Raw genomic sequence first — 19,452 nt, 5'->3', positions numbered from 1 at the left:
ACATCTTGCAGTACTAGCCCTTCTGTGTTACTGTAAACTAGTCTCCTTAGTCTCCTAAGCCCTCCTCATTTTGCTTGGAGTCAGTTTAGGCAAATCTGCTGCAGTTCCTCGGAATCCCCCATCTTCGTGATTTCTTATCCACAGTAATAGGATAATTAGCTACAGCGAAGAATGGAGGCCACCTATGGAGTCTGTTCTGCATCCTTGAAGGCTCTCTCCCACTCACACTGATGCTGTGGCCCCTCCTGGTACTGACCTAAATGTGGTATTGTAGATCTCTATTGGCTAAGAGCTGCAGCACTATGGCAGAGCCGATTGGGATGGCATGAAACTAGAACTCAGGTCCACCTCTTACTACCTATTTTTTCTTCTGAAAAATGGGGAGATTGCCAATTAGAGAACTGTGAAAAAAATTGTGGTATTATCGGGCTGCCAGAAATGGCAAATATAAGGAATTCAGAGAAACACTGTAAGAACTCAGAATTATATGAGATAATCAGGGGTTGGGCAGGGAACAGAACCAAAAGAATAATGTATATACCAATTATTGTTGTTGTTCAGTCATTCCAGTCATGTCTGACTCTTGGTGCCCCATTTGGGGTTTTCTGGGCAAAGACACTGGAATATTTTGTCACTTCTTTCACTTGCACATTTTAAAGATGAGAAAACTGAGGCAAACGGGGTTAAGTGACCTGCCCAGGGTCACACAGCTAGTAAGCATCTGAAGTCAAATTTGAACTCAGGAAGATGAGACCCCATATCCCTGGCTCTATCCACTGTGCTGTCCTACACATTGATTACAATGCTGATAACAACACTCAGAAAAGTTGTCAAATCTTGATGAACTGTAATAAATACTCTAGGGCTCCAATACTTATAGAGATGATAGATTTAGAGCCAGAAGGAACCTTACTTAGATCTCCTCTAATTCCATTATTTTTTTCAGCTAAAGACACTGAACTTGGGGATATGAAGTGACTTGATTGAGTTTTCACAGGGAGTAAGTAACAGAACTAGAATTTGAACCAGGTTCTCAAACTCTAAATCTGGTCCTCTTTCCATTATACCATGATACTCTTGTCACTTTACAGCTGAGGAAACTGAGGCCAAAAGATTAACTTGCTCAAGGTCACACAGGTGACCAGAGGCAAGATTCAAACCCAAGACCTCTAGCTCCAGAGTCAGTTTTCTTTCCACTACAGCTCATTGAAATGTCACACACTCTTTTCTTTTAGAAGAGTGGGGGGTCTTCAGGTGAGTAATGCTCTCTCAGGATTGTCACTGTGTTTTTTTAATAAGGGCAAATTCGTTAGGGGAGTAGGAATGAAGGGGAAATAACTGTAGTATAAAAACAAAAGATGAAAAAGAAATAAAATAAATGAGGAGGTGGAACAGGCAATATCAAGGTCTCTGCCTGCCTCTAAATTTTTATGAACTTGTGTACCCAAAAGCAAATTAAGCCAGGAAGGACTACTGAGGAGGGGGGGGGTCTTCAGGAAAACCACAGTGGAAGACTTCAAAGATGTCAGTCTGCCCTTCGCTCAGGGAAGAATAGGATTTGCCGGGATTGTCTCTTTAACTCCACTGCAGGATTCAGATGAATTTTCTGGCTAAGCAGAGCAGAAGGTGATAAATACCTTTATGGGAGGCCTTGGCAGGGAAACGAGGTGCCCATAAAGCTAATTGGTGAATGTGAGGGTGGAAAGAATTGAGCAAAAGGTGACTATGACTACATGAACATGCCCTCCTCTGGCTGCCTTGATTTATGGTGATTAATTAATTAAGGATTCTGGAAGGCCACTCTTGGGTGGTGGATGGTCTTTCTTCATTGCCTAGACAGGGATGATGTCAGCTGACAGGATGACATACTTGGAACTCTGCAGCCCTCAGGAGGATTCCAAGAGCCTTTTTAACTGTCTCCAGGCTATGGGCCAATACTCTGAGAATTGAATCCTGTTTTGAATCATATGGATCCCAGGCAGACATCCCAGGCCATCAATATTCTTTTCATTTACTATAAAAGTGCTCCTGCATTAAGGGGAAATGTGGAAGGGGAGGGGTGGGCAGAGGACCACAAGATGATTTTTAAACAGCTCTTTATCTTTGTAGACCTCTGGCTCAGGATCTGGCAGAAATTTGTTCCATTTCTCTTTCCTCTTGAGTATTCATAAAGAAAAATGGAAGTGTGATACAATGGCCCTCAGTGATGACTAGGATTTCTCTTGCCCTTGTGTCTCTTCCCTCCTCCAGAAAGCCGATGTCATCCTTGCTTCCTCTTTTTGTGCTGGCTGTGCCCAGCATATTCTCCCTCCTCATTTCTCCCTCTTGAAATCCCTTATCACTTCAAGGTTTAGCTCAAGCACCAGCTTCTATATAAGGCCCTTTCTGATCCCCCCTCATATCTATTTGTGTTTACATGTGCATAATTTGCATATATGTGTATTTTTATGTCGTTGTTGTTTGTCCTTCATTTTTCAAGAGGACCATTGATGTCACAGGGCAATGTCTTGGCTCGCGTGTGAGTTGGATTTAAATGAGGCAGGGGTGTACAAAGCCATCAGCCTCTCCCTTCCAGTAATCACAGGCCAGTGGCAAGACAAAAGTCAGGATGACTAGAGATGGTCCAGGATGCAATGGATAAACTTGGTGTCTTGATGTCTGACCAATCTCTAAGTATTCCACAGCGCCTGCTTCAGCTGCCTTTATGAATATTAGAATGAGATATCTATATCTCTGTCTATCTACATTTAGATAGATATGATGGAGGGGGGAGGAGAGGAAGAGAGAGACAGAGACAGAGACAGAGACAGAGGAAAGGAAGAGAGACAGAGAGGAGGGGGAGGGAGAGGAAGACATGGAGAGGGGGAGAGAGAGATAGAAGGAGAGGGAGAGAGAGACAGAGACACAGAGAGATACAGAGAGAGAGTCAGAGAGACAGATATAGAGACAGGGGAGAGAGGGAGGGAAAGACAGAGAGAGAGACAGAGACAGAGACAGAGACAGAGACAGAGACAGACAGAGACAGACAGAGAGACAGAAAGAGAGAGACAGAGACAGAGACAGAGAGACAGAGAGACAGAGAGAGAGATTGAGTCACAAAATTGTAAACTCAACTCTAAGCTCCCTTGTCTTTCTGTTCCGAGTGCCTGATATATGGTAAGTGCTTAATAAATGTGGTGATTGATTGGCTGATTGATGTATTGGTTGAGTTATTAGAAAAAATAGGACCTGATTTCATTAGTCAGAAGTGGGATTCTGTTAGTCACTTGTGTTTGGAAGATATTCTGGAAATATTTTTAAGTTGTTTTTTAAACCCTTACCTTCCCATCTATACACCATAGATGAAAACTCACAAAGATAATCATCATCCTCGGTTACCGAGAGACTACTACTACTACTACTACCTTCTGTCTTGGAGTTCCTACTGTGTATTGCTTCCAGGGCAGAAGAGTGGTAAGGGCTAGGCGGGGTCAAGTGACTTTCCAGGATCACACAGCTAGGAAGTATCTGAGGAGGGGCAGCTAGGTGACTCGATGGATTGAGAGCCAGACCTAGAAATGAGAGGTCATGGGTTCAAATGTGACCTCAGAAACTTCCTAAGGAGGTGACCCTGGCTCAGTTACTTAACCCCCCATTGCCTAGCCCTTACTTCTCTTCTACTGTGGAACCAACATGCAGAATCAATTGTAAGACAGAAGATTGTTTGTTTGTTTGTTTTTTAAGATATGGTACTAGGTGATGGAAAGTTAAATGCAACGGGATAACAGAGCTGGAACCAGGCAAGAGTTACTCACCCAAGAAGAGCCAGACTTTGTAGGATGAGCTCCATTCCCTAGACAATCTCCTCACCTTGGCTTTCTCTGCTAGACCTAGGCTATGACACACAAATTTGCCCCTGCTCCCCCACCTGGCCACTAGCCACTACTCCCTGGCAGCACTATTATTCAGCACCACTTACTTGGGGCCACCTTCCTCCTGACTTTGTGGTGTAAGGCCACTTTTCTAAGAAGGAAACAAACATTTCTTAAGTTCCTACTAGCCACCTGGCAAGAACTGAGTGTTTTTATGAATATTATCTCATTTTATCCTAGCAAAAACCCTGGGAGATAAGTGCTATTATTATCTCCATTTTACAGTTGAGGAAACTGAGTCAGATAGTGGTTAAGTAATTTTTCCCAGGGTCACAAAGTTTATATATATAGATATATCAGAATCAGCTCACAAAGCCAGTTTTTCCTGATCCTGAGGCCAATTTTTTATCTACTATACCATATTATTTCTCTTAAGAATATAATTGTACCATAAGATACAAAGAATTAGAAAATACAAAGAATCAGAGAAACCTGAGATGAATTAAAAGAAATGATGTAAAACGAAGAAAAGAGAAACATGAGGAAAATATATAAAAAGACAAATTACTATAAAGTAAATGAAAACAAGATCAGCTAAGTTGAATAATGGTTAGAGCAGCAGGTATAATTAGAGTCAGGAGGATCTGGGTTCAAATGTAGCCTCAGACACTTCCTAGCTGTGTGACCTTGGGCAAATCACTTAACTCTGTTTGTCCAGCTCTTGTTCTTCTGTCTTAGAGTTGTTACTAAGATAGAAAGTAAGGGGTTTTTTAAATAGCATAAACGAAAGCAATTCTACTAGTCATCTATAGAATAGCATTATGAAGTGAGTAGAGGAGCAACCTTGGAGACAGAATAGTTAGGTTTATGTACTTCTGCTGATACATATAAGGTGTTGGAGGAACTTGATTAATCCCTCAGTCCCCCAAGACACCTCTCTAAAACTATAAATTTTAGGCAAGTTGCTGGCCTGCATCAGCAGAGGGATTTTTTCACACAGGAAAATCCTGGTGAGAAACTTCTTTACCCACGTAGAATGGCACTTTCTTTGCAACTTACAGTCTTGCCATGTTGCCTGGTGGGCTGTTCATTACAACACACAGCCTCTTTCCATCTTTTGTAGCACATAGATATTTCCATACCATTGTGATGAGTCGAAGGCATATATCTTGATAAAGGTTCAAAGTCACCCATAAACCATAATATACACAGCGTAAAATTTTCAAAGGTCACTTTCTCACCTTTTTTGAATCATCTCTCTCTCTCTCTCTCTCTCTCTCTCTCTCTCTCTCTCTCTCTCTCTCTCTCTCTCTCTCTCCTCTTTCTCCTCTCTCTTCTCTCTCTTTCTCTCTCTCCTTTCTCTCTCTCCTCTCTCTTTCTCTCTCCTCTCTCTCTCTCTCTCTCTCTCTCTCTCTCTCTCTCTCTCTCTCTCTCTCTCTCTCTCTCTCTCTCTCTCTCTCTCTCTCTCTCTCTCTCCTTCTCCTTCTCCTTTACTCATTTTGAGAGATTCAGTCAAAAACAGTAGTAATGCATGATCCCCTTGAGGTGAATTTTCCTGCCACAAAACTTCATTGTATTTACACCTTCTTATCCTGTCTGAGTTTTGGCCATGTCCTCCCATAACTTCTCAGTACTGCATCATACAACACGCTAAATGTTTTCCTCTTGAATTTTTAACATTCTGTTGATAGCAGTATGATGCTCAGGCTACCCATCCCAGTGTGGTTGGAACAGGTCTAGATTGGAACCATTTACAGTTCCCTAAGCTTGCCCATGCTATATTCCCTGCTGGATCGCAGGGTGAAGAAATTATTCTGTGGAATAGGAATGGGTTGAGCTCGAGTGAAGTCCCCTTTTGCAAGAGATCCTTAGCCAAGAGATTCTATTTAAGCCAACATCCTCCACCTCAAGAGATGGATCCCACGAGTCTAAAAAGAGTTCCAAACTTCTCTGGAGTAGACTCTTAGCACTAGTTATTACAACTCTGGTTTCAGACACTTTCAGGGCAGAGGACCCTATGGAGCTGTCGTGACTGCCTAGAAGCATCTAAGACTTCTAACTTCTCTGTATTGCTGTATGTTATTTAATAAAACCTATGCAAGCAAGTCAACTGTGAATATGAGCCTTATGTTGAACCATGGAAATTCTTTGAACACAGTAGCTCAGAGCAGGTATTCCTTCTTACTAAACGACGATCTCACCTCCTTTTCTGATCATCCAATGATGATCCACTTTATACCACTTCTAGTGTGAAAACTATTGTTGGTAATATGCTACAAGTAGCTTACTCCCATGATGTATCCCTTTGGGGTGCCTGCAATTTTAATTAACTAGGTTGTTCTATGATTTGTGGTCATATAGCATCCCTGAAAGTATTTTGGCACTAAAAAGACCACTTATATGTCAACAAATGTAGTAGAATCATTGTAATTGCTATACAAATGTGATCTTTGATACCACTAATTAATTATTTAACTTTACACTGTTGATTAAGAAATTATTCCCATTTCAGTGGCCCTTTGTGTCCTGTTTATTAGTACATAGTCAAATTTCTTTTTTTGTTATGTTGATTGGTGCCCTATATATCCCCAAACAAACTATTCTCACCATGTTATGTTGGCATGGAGTTTTTTACAAGACTTTTTCACCTTTCATTTCTTAATCCTGGAATTCATTCTCCAATATATGTTTTACACCATTTCCTCCTTTATTGTACTTTAAGTTAATAGTTTATTGTGCACTTAGCAAGCCTAAAACCAAAAACATATATTTTTATACTTATAGTTTATACATGTCTATTAGAGTATCTCTACATAATTTCTTTTTAAATTCATTTACCTCTGTTTTTAAATAGATTTTATTTTTCAAATAAAGATCTACCTTTTCTCCTTCCCACCTCTATTTATACCCCGTCCTACTTCCCCCTGAGAAAGTAAGAAAAATAAAATTTTCCATTACAAATACGTATAGGAAATTAATATAAATTTCTGGATGAGCCACCCCTCCTCCCCAAATCTCAATCTGTCCTCTGAATCCATCTCTGTCAAGAGGTAGATGGCATGCTTCATTATGAGTCCTCCAGGGTTGGGGTTTGTCATGGTGTTGATCAAAGTACTTAAGGTTTTCAAAGTTAATTATCTTTATGAAGTTGTTATTGCATAAAATATTCTCCTGGTCTTCTCACTTTACTCTGCATCAGTTCATACAAGTCTTCCCAGGTTTTTCTGAAACCATCCATTTCATTCTGTCTTATAGCATGATAATATTTCATCATATTCATATACCATAACTTATGTAAATACTTAATTGATGAGATTCCCCACCCCCACCAAGTTTCTAATTCTTTGCCACTGCAAATGGAGCAGCTGTAATTAATTTTGTGTATATGGGTCCTTTTCCCTTTCTGGAAAAATTTCTTTGTGGGGTGGAATAGTATTTTCCCTGAATCAAAGAATATTTATAGGTTAATAGCTTTTGAAGCATAGATCCAAATTGCTTTCCACAATGGCTGAACCAATTCATAGCTCCACCAACAATGCATTAATGTACCTGTTTTCCCACAGATATTCCAGCATCAATCATTTTCCTTTTTTAAAAATTAGCTATGCTAATCTGATGAATGACAAAAGGAATCAATTAGACATATTTTTACAAATCCTATCCAAGTTTCTGCATGATTACATTTTTTCAGAATGATATTCATAATTGCTTAACAAATTCACTTAGTGAATGATTCATCACAGTGAGATGGAAAGAGAACTGGATTATAAGTCAAAAGACTTGGAGTGTCTCAGCCCCACCATTATGTGGATTTATGATAAGTTACTTAACCTTTATCTATCTCAGTTTCCTTATTTTAAAATGGAAGGGTTAGACGAAGTAATAGTCTTTGAGATATTTTCCATATATGATGATGGTGTTGGTAATGATAATAATAACAGCTAGCATTTATATAATATTTTAAAGTTTGTGAAATGTTTTCCAAATATTATTTTCATTTTTTTAATTGAGCTTTACAATAACTCTGGCAGAGAGGTGCTATTATTAACTTATGATCTACACTTTTACAAAGGAGGAAACTGAGGCAGGAAAAGGTTAAGTGACTTGTCCAGGGTCACATAACTAGTGTCTAAAATCTTGCCTACTCCAAGTGTAGCACTTTACCCTCTGAAAATTGAGGAAGCTATGGAGAAACTATTCAATCAAACTCAGTATCATATCTATCCCTTCCCGTTCATAACCTTGATTTCTGGTCATTGAATCCTTCAACTACAATAAATGAGCTTTTGTCTTATCTTTCTAGGGTCCAGTCCTCTACCACACTTCCTCATAATCTACACACTGTTGCTCTACAAATTTCACCCTCCTCCATTCCAGGTCCCTTTAATATATTACCTTTCCCAAGTAGAATATAAGTTCTCTGAGGGCAAGGACCAGTATTTATCATAGTACCTGGCACAGAGCAAGTGCAAGCATTTCACAAGTGCTCTATCTATCTATCTATCTATCTATCTATCTATCTATCTATCTATCTATCTTCCTTCTTTCCTTTCTTTTTTATTTTTTCTCTCTCTTTCTGTCTTCCTTTCTTCCTTCCTTCCTTCCTCTCTCTTTCTTTCTCTCACTTTCTCTTTCTCTTCTTTCTTCCTTCCTTTCTTTCTCTCTCTCTCTTTCTCTCTCTCTTTCTTTCTTTCTCTCTTTCTTTCTTTCTTTCTCTCTCTCTCTCTCTCTTTCTTTCTTTCTTTCTTTCTTTCTTTCTTTCTTTCTTTCTTTCTTTCTTTCTTTCTTTCTTTCTTTCTTTCTTTCTTTCTTTCTTTCTTTCTTTCTTTCTTTCTTTCTTTCTTTCTTTCTTTCTTTTTCTCTTTCCATGTATGTATCTATCTACCTGTCTATCTATCTTTTTATCTATCTGTCTACCTATCTGTCTTTCTGTCTATATATCTATGACAAAAAAAAGAACACAGTTTTCTGTACCCAACATTGACAGATGTTTTTCTTTGGCATAGATTTGTGATTTCAACCATGTAGGGAACTAAGAAGCTCCCTTCCCCTAAGCAGATTGCCCACACATCTAAATGCAACATGATTTTGTTCAGAGCATGCACCAGAATTCCCCTGGAAATTTTTGGGGTCTCCAAAATCAAGGTGACTCATTACTTGGGTCTTTCATGATGACAAACTTCCTGACTGCTCCTGGCCAATCTGCTGGTTCAGTGCTAGAAAGGACTCGTCATTTCTAGGATGACTTTAGAGTACCTGAGTGGTTCCTTTCTCATTTCTACCCTGCCTACCTCCTATTATAGGAGCAAGTAGAAATGATGAGAGACTGGAGAGAGAGAGACAGACAGACAGAAAGACAGACAGAGAAAGAGACAGAGAGACAGAGGGAGAGGGAGAGACAGAGAGAGGGGGGAGAAAGACAGAAAGGGGAAGACAGAGGAAGGGAGAGACAGAGAGACCCACACAGAGATACAGAGACAGAGAATATGTGTTTCCACTTGGCTTTCTGTGGGCTGCAGCTTTACAAGTGACAAGATGTCATTCTAGCAAGGAGTAGAAAAGGAGGATCCCAATACAGTGTTGACTCTGCCACTACACCCCACATAAACATGGATTCAACTGATGGTATTGTATTGGGTTCCCCTGGCTATGGTTACGTCTATTTCGTGCTTCCTTTCCTTTAGTTCATGAGCTTGTGAGTTTTGAAAGATACTTGAAGAGGGCAACAGTGTCTACAGCGACCATCTGTGTGGTTGCCGCAGCTGGAAAAGCTGGGGAGGCATCTGTATCAGAGAGAGCAGCCACTGTCAGTAAAGAGACCAAGCCTGGCTTCTAGGGGAATTGGTCAGTGTACACAGTGTCTGTACAAGGATAAATGAGTAATCTTGCAATCTTACTCATTTAGGTCCCTATGAAGCTTAAATGTTAGCCTCCCAGACGACTGTTACAGTAGTTATGTTAGTTATTTAATTCTGTTCTAATCATTCTTTTAATGTATGCTATGAATCTCTCATGCTTAGCATTGCTTTCTGTGTAGTTCTTAATAGCATATCTCATAACTGATTCATAGTGTTCTCCGTGTATTCTTTGTTACTTCCCCCTTTTGGGGAAATTTAGAATAGGGCCAAAAAGCAGCATTGTTCTTCAGGGGAACAAAGTTGGGGGGAGGGTTAATGATCCAACAAGTATGTAAAGACTTAGAAAGTGTACTTTTTCTTTTTTTTTAAAACCCTTACCTTCGGTCTTAGAATCAGCACTGTGTATTGGCTCCAAGGCAGAAGAGCAATAAGGGCTAGGCAATGGGGGTTAAGTGACTTGCCCAGGGTCACACAGCTGGGAAGTGTCTGAGGCCAGACTTGAATCCAGGACCTGCCATCTCCAGGCCTGGCTCTCAATCCACTGAATCACCCAGCTGCTCCCAAGAGCCTACTTTTTGCATTTTATTTTTTAAACTTTATCTTTATTTTGTCCCAATAACAAATTTACACATAAGTTTTTCAAAGTTATATGATTCATGTTGTCTCCCTCCCCTCTTCCAGAATTGAGAAGCAATTCCATTGGGTTATACATATATTATCACTTAAACCTATTTCCATATTATTCATTTTTATAAGAGTAATCTTATAAAACCATGAAAGCCTACTTTTAATGAGGTTTTATGCCTCCCAATGAATAAACTTGGGGGCGAATGGGATAGGACAGGGAGTAGCATAAGTTGCCAGCCCTAGTGAGTCCCATCCCAGCCCTCTGATGCAACATTTTTTAAAAAGGGAAATTGATGACTTTTTATGTTCCTGTCTATGTTAGATGCAATTTATAAGTGGTTGCCTAGGGGCACTAAGAGTTAAATTGACTTAGCTGAGTGTCATTTTACCAGTATATGTTAGAGGTAGACACTGAACCCAGGTCTCTCTGACTCTCAGACCAGTCTTCCATTCTATGTATTTACCATGACTATGACGTGGATTTTTTCCATATGTTCATGAATACTTCCCACAATTTTCTATGGCACTTGAGACTCCCAAGGCTTACCCAAACGATGGTAAAATTTGAATGTAGGTACTCCCATTCCCTGGGATGTTCTCTTTCTAGTCTCTCAGCTCATATCTTTCTCCTCTTATTCCTTTGTTTCCCTTCTTCCTTTATATGCCTTTTACATGGTTTTCTAGTCCCTTCATAAAACAATTATTTAACCCTTCTATGCTATCCCACTTCTCCTTAATGAACTTCCTCCCTGATGCCTTTATATATTGCATTTCAGTTTTCCTTTTGCCTTCCCTACCTTCCTTTAAGAATAATAATAATAATAATAACCTCCTTTAATCTTTTGCATTCTTGCTCTTCTTAAAAATGGTCAGTCCTGCTAGGAAACTACCGTATTGACATCAAGCAATCTGGCAACAATGACAAAAACCAATAATCAGGATTGGAGGACAAATGTGACACATTAGGAGCATTGTTGTTGCTGTGAATCGATGCAAACTTTCTGGAAAGCAATTTGGAATTATGCAAACAAGGTAGACAAAATGTCTATACTCTGACCCAGAGATTCTACCACTACACATATATCTCAAGGAGATCATTGATAAAAAGAAAAACTCCATACACACCAAAATATTAGTAGCAGCATATGTAGTAGCAGAGCACTGGGAACCAAGTAGGTGCCCCTTGATTGAAGAATGGCTGAACCAATTGTGGTACATAAGTGTAATGGAATATTTCTGTGTTGTAAGAAACTATGAATATGATGAATGAAGTCAAGTAGGTAGAGATACAAGCATATGAGTTTAATTAATTAATTTAATTATTTATTAATACTAAATTATAATTAAACAAACAAATAAATTAAACAAAACCAAGGACACAAAATACAAGCAAGATGTGTATTGTTTGTGTAAGGTTTGTATACCCACATGGATTTTCTAAATATGTCCGAGAGATGACGAGAATGGATATTTCTGGAATTTTACCAATCCCTCACCAAGATAAAATTTGATTCTTGCCCAGAGAGGAGTAAAAGAAGAGGTCCCAATACTCCTTGCTCTGTTTTCTTTTGAAAGAGGGGTACTAGACTAGAAATATGTATATAACAACAAATATGTTATATACATACATATATGTATAATAGCAGGTGTATATACATCTGCCCCTTTAAAGATTGCTGGTTTAGGGGCATGATTTTAGGTTTAACTGCTTTTTCTGACATTCTCTTTTATTTTATTTTTAGTTAATTAATTAATTAAATTAATTTAGACTATTTTCCCTTGGTTACATGATTCATGTTCTTTCCTTCCCCTCCTCCCAACCACCTCCTGGAGCTGATGAGCAATTCCACTGGGTATTACATGTATCATTGTTCAAGACCTATTTCCATATTATTAATATTTGCACTAGGATGATCGTTAAGAGTCTACATCCCCAATCATATCCCCATCGAACAACCTGATCAAGCAGTTGTTTTTCTCCTGTGTTTCTGCTCCCACAGTTCTTCCTCTGAATGTGGATGGTGTCCTCTCTCATAAATTCCTCTGAATTATCCTGGATCATTGCATTGCTGCTAGTAGAGAAGTCCAGTATGTGTGATTGTGCCACAGGGTTATTCTCTTTTAAAGGGGAAAGAGGATCCCAAACTTATGCTTGCAGATCTGATTCCTTCATGCCAAATGCTACTTATACAAGATACCATTACAAATAGTAAATAGCTCACAAACATGTTTATCGAAGCAGATAGAAAACAGAAGCCAGAGAAATTATACATGTAGAATGTCAGATAATAATAAATAAGCTCTCTTACTGAGAGATCTCTCCACTCAACCCCCAGAGAAGCCCCATCTCACACAAAGAGAAATTTCCCAAAGTCTCTAGAGAAACTGGAAATCAGAGAGATGTTGAGGTACCAGTTCTTCTCCAAGTCTCCTCCTTTCCAAAATCTTTTCACTTTCTCAAAGAGATTCTGAAACTAGATATGTCTCTCTTTAAGCAAGAAAAGAAAATCTTCCTTCTCCAAAGATCTTATGTCAGGGGTAGCTTGGTGACTTAGTAGATAGAGGGCCAGGATTGGGGATGAGAGGTCCTGGGTTCAAATTTGACCTCAGACACTTCCTAACTGTGTGACCCCTGGACAAGTCATGTGACCCCAATTGCCTAGCCCTGACCTCTCATCTGTCTTGGAACTAATACTTAGTGTCAATTCTAAGACGGAAGAGTTAAAAAAAAAAGAAAGCCTCAAATGGGGTAACAAAGAGTCAGATAAGGCCAAAAAATGACTGAACAACAACAAACAACAGCAACGATAATGGCTCCCTGTTGCCCCTAGGATCAAATAGAAAATCCTTTTTTTTGTTGTGTTTTAAAGCCCTTTAGAATCTGACCCCCTTTCACCTTTCAGAGCTTCTAACTCTTTACTAAGGGACTTCAGCCTCCCTCTTGTTCTGCTCCATATCTTGACTGCTTTTTCATTGACAGTCCACCATGCCTGAAATTCTCTTCCTCTGCATATCTACTATGGGCTACCTTGACTTGTGTCAAGTCTCATTTCAAACTGGACCTTCTGCAAAAAGCTTTTACTCAATTCTAGTGCTTCCTCTCAGGGACCACCCCTAGTTTATCCTGTTTATGTCTTGTTGGTATGCAATTGTTTGTGTGTTGTTTCTCTACTTTAAACTGTGAGCTCCTTGAGGACAGGTACTGCTTCTGCCTTTCCTTGCATCCCTAGTACTTTGTATCCTAAATGTTTGTGGACAACTTTATTATAACTGGAAACAGTCTTAGAGGCCATCTAATCCAACCCCCTAGTTTTACAAAAGGCAGTTAGGTGGTATAGTGAAAAGAATGCTGGGCTTGATATCTGGAAGACCTGGGTTCAAATACAGTATCAGAAACTTCTTACCTGTGTTACCTTGGACAAGTCACTTAATCTCTGTTTGCCTGTCTGCCTGGAGAAGGAAGTGGCAGGCCACTCCAGTATCTTTGCCTAGAAAACCCCATGGGGTCATCAAGAGCTTATAAAGACTGAACAATAACAGTTTTACAAAGGAGGCCCAGGAAAGTTAGGTGATTCTTCCCAGGTCTTAGTAAGACAGTGCCTTCTTAAAGTAATAGCAAATAATAATCACAACAGCTAACGTTTACAAAGGCATCCTTTGTTCTTCAAACTTCCATTCCTTGAATCTGTTTTTCCCGGTTTCCTGCAGCATTGATCTCTTACACCTCATAGTCTTAGCAGAATTGTAACCTAATAGTTTTAAATTGCACTAAGACTTTGGGAACACCATGTATAGTACTTTAATATTAATGTAATATAATAGTACCTATGTTTATAACCTTGGTGACATAGAGGATCAATAGTAATTGGGAAGCTTGAAAAAAAGTAAGGTTTTTTTGAGGGAGGTGGGGGGAAGATAATGAGTTCAGTTTTAGACATATTAAGTTTAAAATGTCTACAGATTATCTAGTTTGACATGTTCAATAGGCAGTTGGAGATGCAAGACTCAAGATCAGGAGTGAGGATCGAGTTGGGTAATGAAGTACTTCCTAGCTATCTATCTCTATGTACATACATTTATATCTTAATCTATATATCTCTATCTATCCATCTATCCATCCTATTGATTATCTATCTATCTATCTATCTATCTATCTATCTATCTATCTCTTTCTATGTCCATCCATCTCTCTCTCTAACTTTCTATGTCCATCTATCCATTCTATCTATCTATCTATCTATCTATCTATCTATCTATCTATCTATCTATCCATCCATCCTATCTATCTATCTATCCATCTATCTATCCATCCATCCTATCTATCTATCTATCTATCTATCTATCTATCTATCTATCTATCTATCTATCTATCCATCTATCTATCCATCCATCTATCCATCCATCCTATCTATCTATCTATCATCTATCTATCTATCTATCATCTATCTATCTATCTATCTATCTATCTATCTATCTATCCTTTAACACCAACCCTGTGAGGAAGGTGCTATAATGATCATCATTTTGCAGCTAGGTAAAATGAAGCTATCAGTGAAGGTTTAGTGACATGCTGAGGGTCACACAGCTAGTAACTATCTGAGACAGGATTTATACTTGGGTCTTCTTAACTCTAATCCAGTTTTCTATGTACCATGCTACCTACCTGTCCATTAACACTTCATAGATGATTAAATTAATTAGTCCTAATGGGTAAGGAGCAGCTGGCTGGTTGGTAAAATGCTAGTCATGGTGATGGGAAGTCTCTAGGAAGTAATAGAACATTTCTGAGCCTCGGTTTCATCATTTGTAAAATGGGATTAATCATATCAGTAATATCTCCCTTATAAGAAGAAAAAGCTCAGATAGAGAACACATCTAAAATCATTTGAAAACTTTACAGTGCTATAAAAAATGTATTGAACAAATGCCGACTAACTAGTGATATGTACTCATTGGTCTATCAGATCACTCTTTAACTTTGTAGCCTGCTGAAAGGATCTCCAAAATAAGACACAGAATTGTAACTGAAGTCAGAGGTAACCAGTGAGCCTAAAAAGTTGGAGAAGGGCTCTGAATGATGGAAGTATGAAGAATGAAATGTAAACTTCCCCACAATTTGACTAAGCATTGATTATTGGAATAATAATAAAATAGTACCTCAATTTTCTTTAGGTTTTATAAAGCCTTTTTTCACAACAGCCCTTGAATTAGATAGGGCAGGTTTTCATGATCCCATTTTGCAGATGAGTAAAATTAGGATCAGAAAGGAAAAAGAATTGACCTGCTCATAAATCATGAAGTCACTGAGCAATGGAGCTTGAATTCAAATCCACAGGTTTACAGAAAAAGACTCTGTCTTCTCTGAGTGGAGCCCAGCACCTATGGTGCATTATAAATGCCCTACATAATCAGAGAAAAGGGGAAGATGACAAGGAACCACCAGGCAAATTACAGTTCATCGCCAATGTCTACACTAATACTTTAAATAATAGGTGATTCCTAGCAATACATTTTGAAAGATAAATATATTATTCTTGCTTCTTTTTTTTAAACATAAAAACAAAATGCTCATCCAGAAGCCCTCTCTCTGGTTTTTCTGAAGTCAAAGTCTCCTCAATTCCTAACACTCCTTACTTGGGAGTTTTTTGAAGCAATTTTTCTCAGTTGCCATGACACCCACTAATGTGTGAAAAATAGGAAGCTAAGATCAGAAAACAGTGAAGTCACATGAGAATTTGGACAAGTTGTCATGTCCATTGCCATTAAAGGCTTTTGTCAAGGCTGTGTTCTTCTCCAGAAATGGCATTAAAGATCTTGCTCATTAGGCCTCCTCATCCTATTTCTCCCCAAGCCAGCCTATCTGGCAATGCTGATTCAGATCATTTCTTAAAGGTACATTTCTTAAATGTTTTCTTAAATATGTCCTACAATTTTCAGTGTGCCCTCTGCAGAAAACATTCTTCTAATAATAAAAGAAAGTAAAAAAGGCAACATTCTGTGCACCAGCAACAGATTTCTTAACCCTAGTTTTGAGGTGGATGAGCTTCCCCAAAGCAACCCAGGAGTGCTAAGCCTGCCATTCTCTGCTCTTAAGTGGTATGACTTCAGAGAAGGTAGCAGACTTCCTTTCTTTTTCTTTTTATTATTTTAAAATTCTTTACCTTCTCTCTTAGAATTGATGCTAAATCAAGGCGGAAAAGTAGTAAGGGCTAGGCAACTGGGGTCAAGTGACTTGACCTGGGTTATATAGCTAGAAGTATCTGAGGCTTCCATCTCCAGGCCTAGTTCTCTATTCACGAGCCATTTAGCTGCCTCAAGGTCTCTCTTTCTTAGTGTTGAGGTCAGATGAACATGGATTTGAGGAACTGAATTCAACCTACTGGAAAGAATGAGAGCAATTCTGGAAGCTTATATAAGAACAGATGAAGAACAATAATTTATTTTTATTTGTTTTTTTAATTTTTCATTTATTCATTAAATGTTACTAACATTTATTTAATTTTTCGATGTGCCAGGCATTATGCTAAGTATTTTATAGTTACTATCTCATTTGAGACTCATGAAAACCCTGGTAGGTACCATTATTGTTCCCAACTTATAGATGAGGAATATGAGGCAAGCAGAAATTAAGTGATTTGTCCAGAGTCAAATAGCTAGAAAGTATCTGAGGTCAAATTTGAACTCAGGTCTTTCTGACTTTAGTTCCATCTATTCTACCACTCAGCTATTAACAACAACAACAATAATCATATTTACTTATTGCATTATGGCTTGCAAAGTGCTATGCATATTGTCTCATTTGATCCCTCAACAACTGTCCTAAGAGATATGGGCTAATGTTGTCATCCTCATTTTACAAATGCAGAAACTGAGGCATGGAGAATTTAAGTGATTTGACCAAGGTTGTTCAGCTAGTAGGTGTCTGAGGCAGGATTTGAATGGAAGTCTCTGGTAACCCAGGGAATGAATCATGGTCAAGAAACTTACCTTTTGTCTGGGAGAAAAAGCAGGAAATAAAAAATACAATATAATCAATATGGAGAAATTTTTGCCAATGTTCAATTTCTTTTCATAATCAATCTCAGAGATGGCATTTAGATCCCTCTAGATCCCCTCAAGTTAATATGTGTACATGTTGTATTGCCCTGGTTCAATGCCAGCTTCCCAAGGGCAAATGACATTTGTTTGAAATCCTTACTTTTAGTCCTACTGACAGTTCTAGGACAGAAGGACATGGGGTTAAGTGACTTGTCCAGAGTTACATAGCTAGAAAGTGTCGGGGTACAGATCTGAACCCCGGTCTTCCTGATTGGATTTTAAATGGAATCTTTGGACATAATTGTTGGATTGGAATTGAGTCAATATGTGGGATGTCAGGGGCTAGATTTTGTAAAACAGATTATTATAGAAAAGAAAATTTGGCTTGTTCTAAGCTATACTCAAGCCCATGAGAGATGCATTAGAAAGAGGCAGAATGGCATAGGGATTGAGGAGGCTGCCCTTGCACTTGGGAAGAATGGGTTCATATCTCACCTTTGACACAAGTTTTATGATCATAGCCAAAACACAACCTTTTGGTGCGCCAAACAATTCTCTAAAAGAAAACTCAATAGACCTTTATTAAGGGCTTACTATGTGCCCCATGCCATGCCAGGCCCTGGGGATAAAGTATAGCAAAAGAAAAAAGTATAAAAAAATGAGCTTGCATCCTATGGGGGGGGGAGGTAATCACATGTGCATAAATAAAGGGAGCACAACTTTAGGGGTTATTTCCCCAATCCACACGGGCAGGCTGGGGTGATGACTGCTATTACAGTCCCTTGGGGTTCCGGGGTCTCTCTGAGACAGTTAGGGCATGTATTTCAAATGCTATAGATCTCTAGCCCCACCAGTGTACTATAATCATCAAATGAATCCAAAATCATCATTTGAATATCTCTCAGTCAGCCAGGCACTGCCAATGGCTATTGCTATCCTGGGAAAGATGCAGCTAGCACTAAGATGGTAAGGGGAAACTTAAAATCCACCAGCCTCTGAATTTCAAAAGGTCCTGCTCCAGGCAGGAAAAGGAAGAGGGAGCTACATTCTCCCTTCTCCCAGACTCCTCTCCCAGGGCTTAACTGGACCAGCTTCTTCTATCATCAAAACTAAGCTCATCTGTGTTATTTCCAGCTAACATAATGATTTCATATCTTCCTCACAAAGCAAGACTCAATGAATCTCAACAGACTTCCTGTTGAATCCAGTTGAAATTTTTTTTACTGAATTATTGATTTATTCATTGGTGATATCAAAGCTTTGTTAGGTGGTACAACACATAGAATGCTGGACTTGGAGTCAGGAAGACTCATTTTCCTGAGTTTAAATCCACTCAGGCACTTACTAGCTGTGTGACCTTGGGCAAGTCTCTTCATCTTATTTTCTTAAGTTTCTTTTTTCTTAAAATGAGTTATAAAGGGACAGCAAACCACTCCAGTGTCTTTGCCAAATAAATAAATAAATAAATAAAACAAAACCAAAAAAACCACTCCAAATCAGGTCACAGAGTGGGAAGGAAGCATTGTATAACAAAATGCCTCGTTCATGCCTAAATCACACTTTTGGTCAGTTCAGCATTCAGGGTGTGTTCTTACTCAACAAAAATACCTGGACTAGGTGGCGCAGAATAATTAATGAATTGACCCTGTTGACCTAATTCCATATGTATAGATGACATATGTATAGACAAAATAAATAAAAGGTTAAAGATACAGATGAGTTGCCTACTGCTTCAAAGAAGGAATTTCCATACCAGAATGACTTACACTGATAAAAATCAGAGATTCAAACGAAACAAAAAAGAAGAAAAAGGAAAAGGAACATGATGTAAGCAGAAGAATGCACCAAAAATTAAACCCAGCTCAGGACATGAAGAGAATTCATTTGTGTGTGTGCATCAGAAACTGTAAAAAAAAAAAAAAGATGACCCGGCAGGAAAACCTTAAATAATTTAAAAAAAGGATTTCTGTGGATCTTGGTCTGAAGTAACTGTCTTGTCAGAAACAGAGGCAAGTAGGAGATGACAGAAAGGAAACTGACTGCTATAACATTGAGAAAGTAAAAGAATTGGTCCTGGA

Source organism: Monodelphis domestica, chromosome 6 (assembly GCF_027887165.1).
Source record: "Monodelphis domestica isolate mMonDom1 chromosome 6, mMonDom1.pri, whole genome shotgun sequence".
NCBI classification, from domain to species: Eukaryota; Metazoa; Chordata; class Mammalia; order Didelphimorphia; family Didelphidae; genus Monodelphis; species Monodelphis domestica.
The sequence above is the reverse complement of the archived record's forward strand: the minus strand, read 5'-3'. Positions refer to the sequence as shown.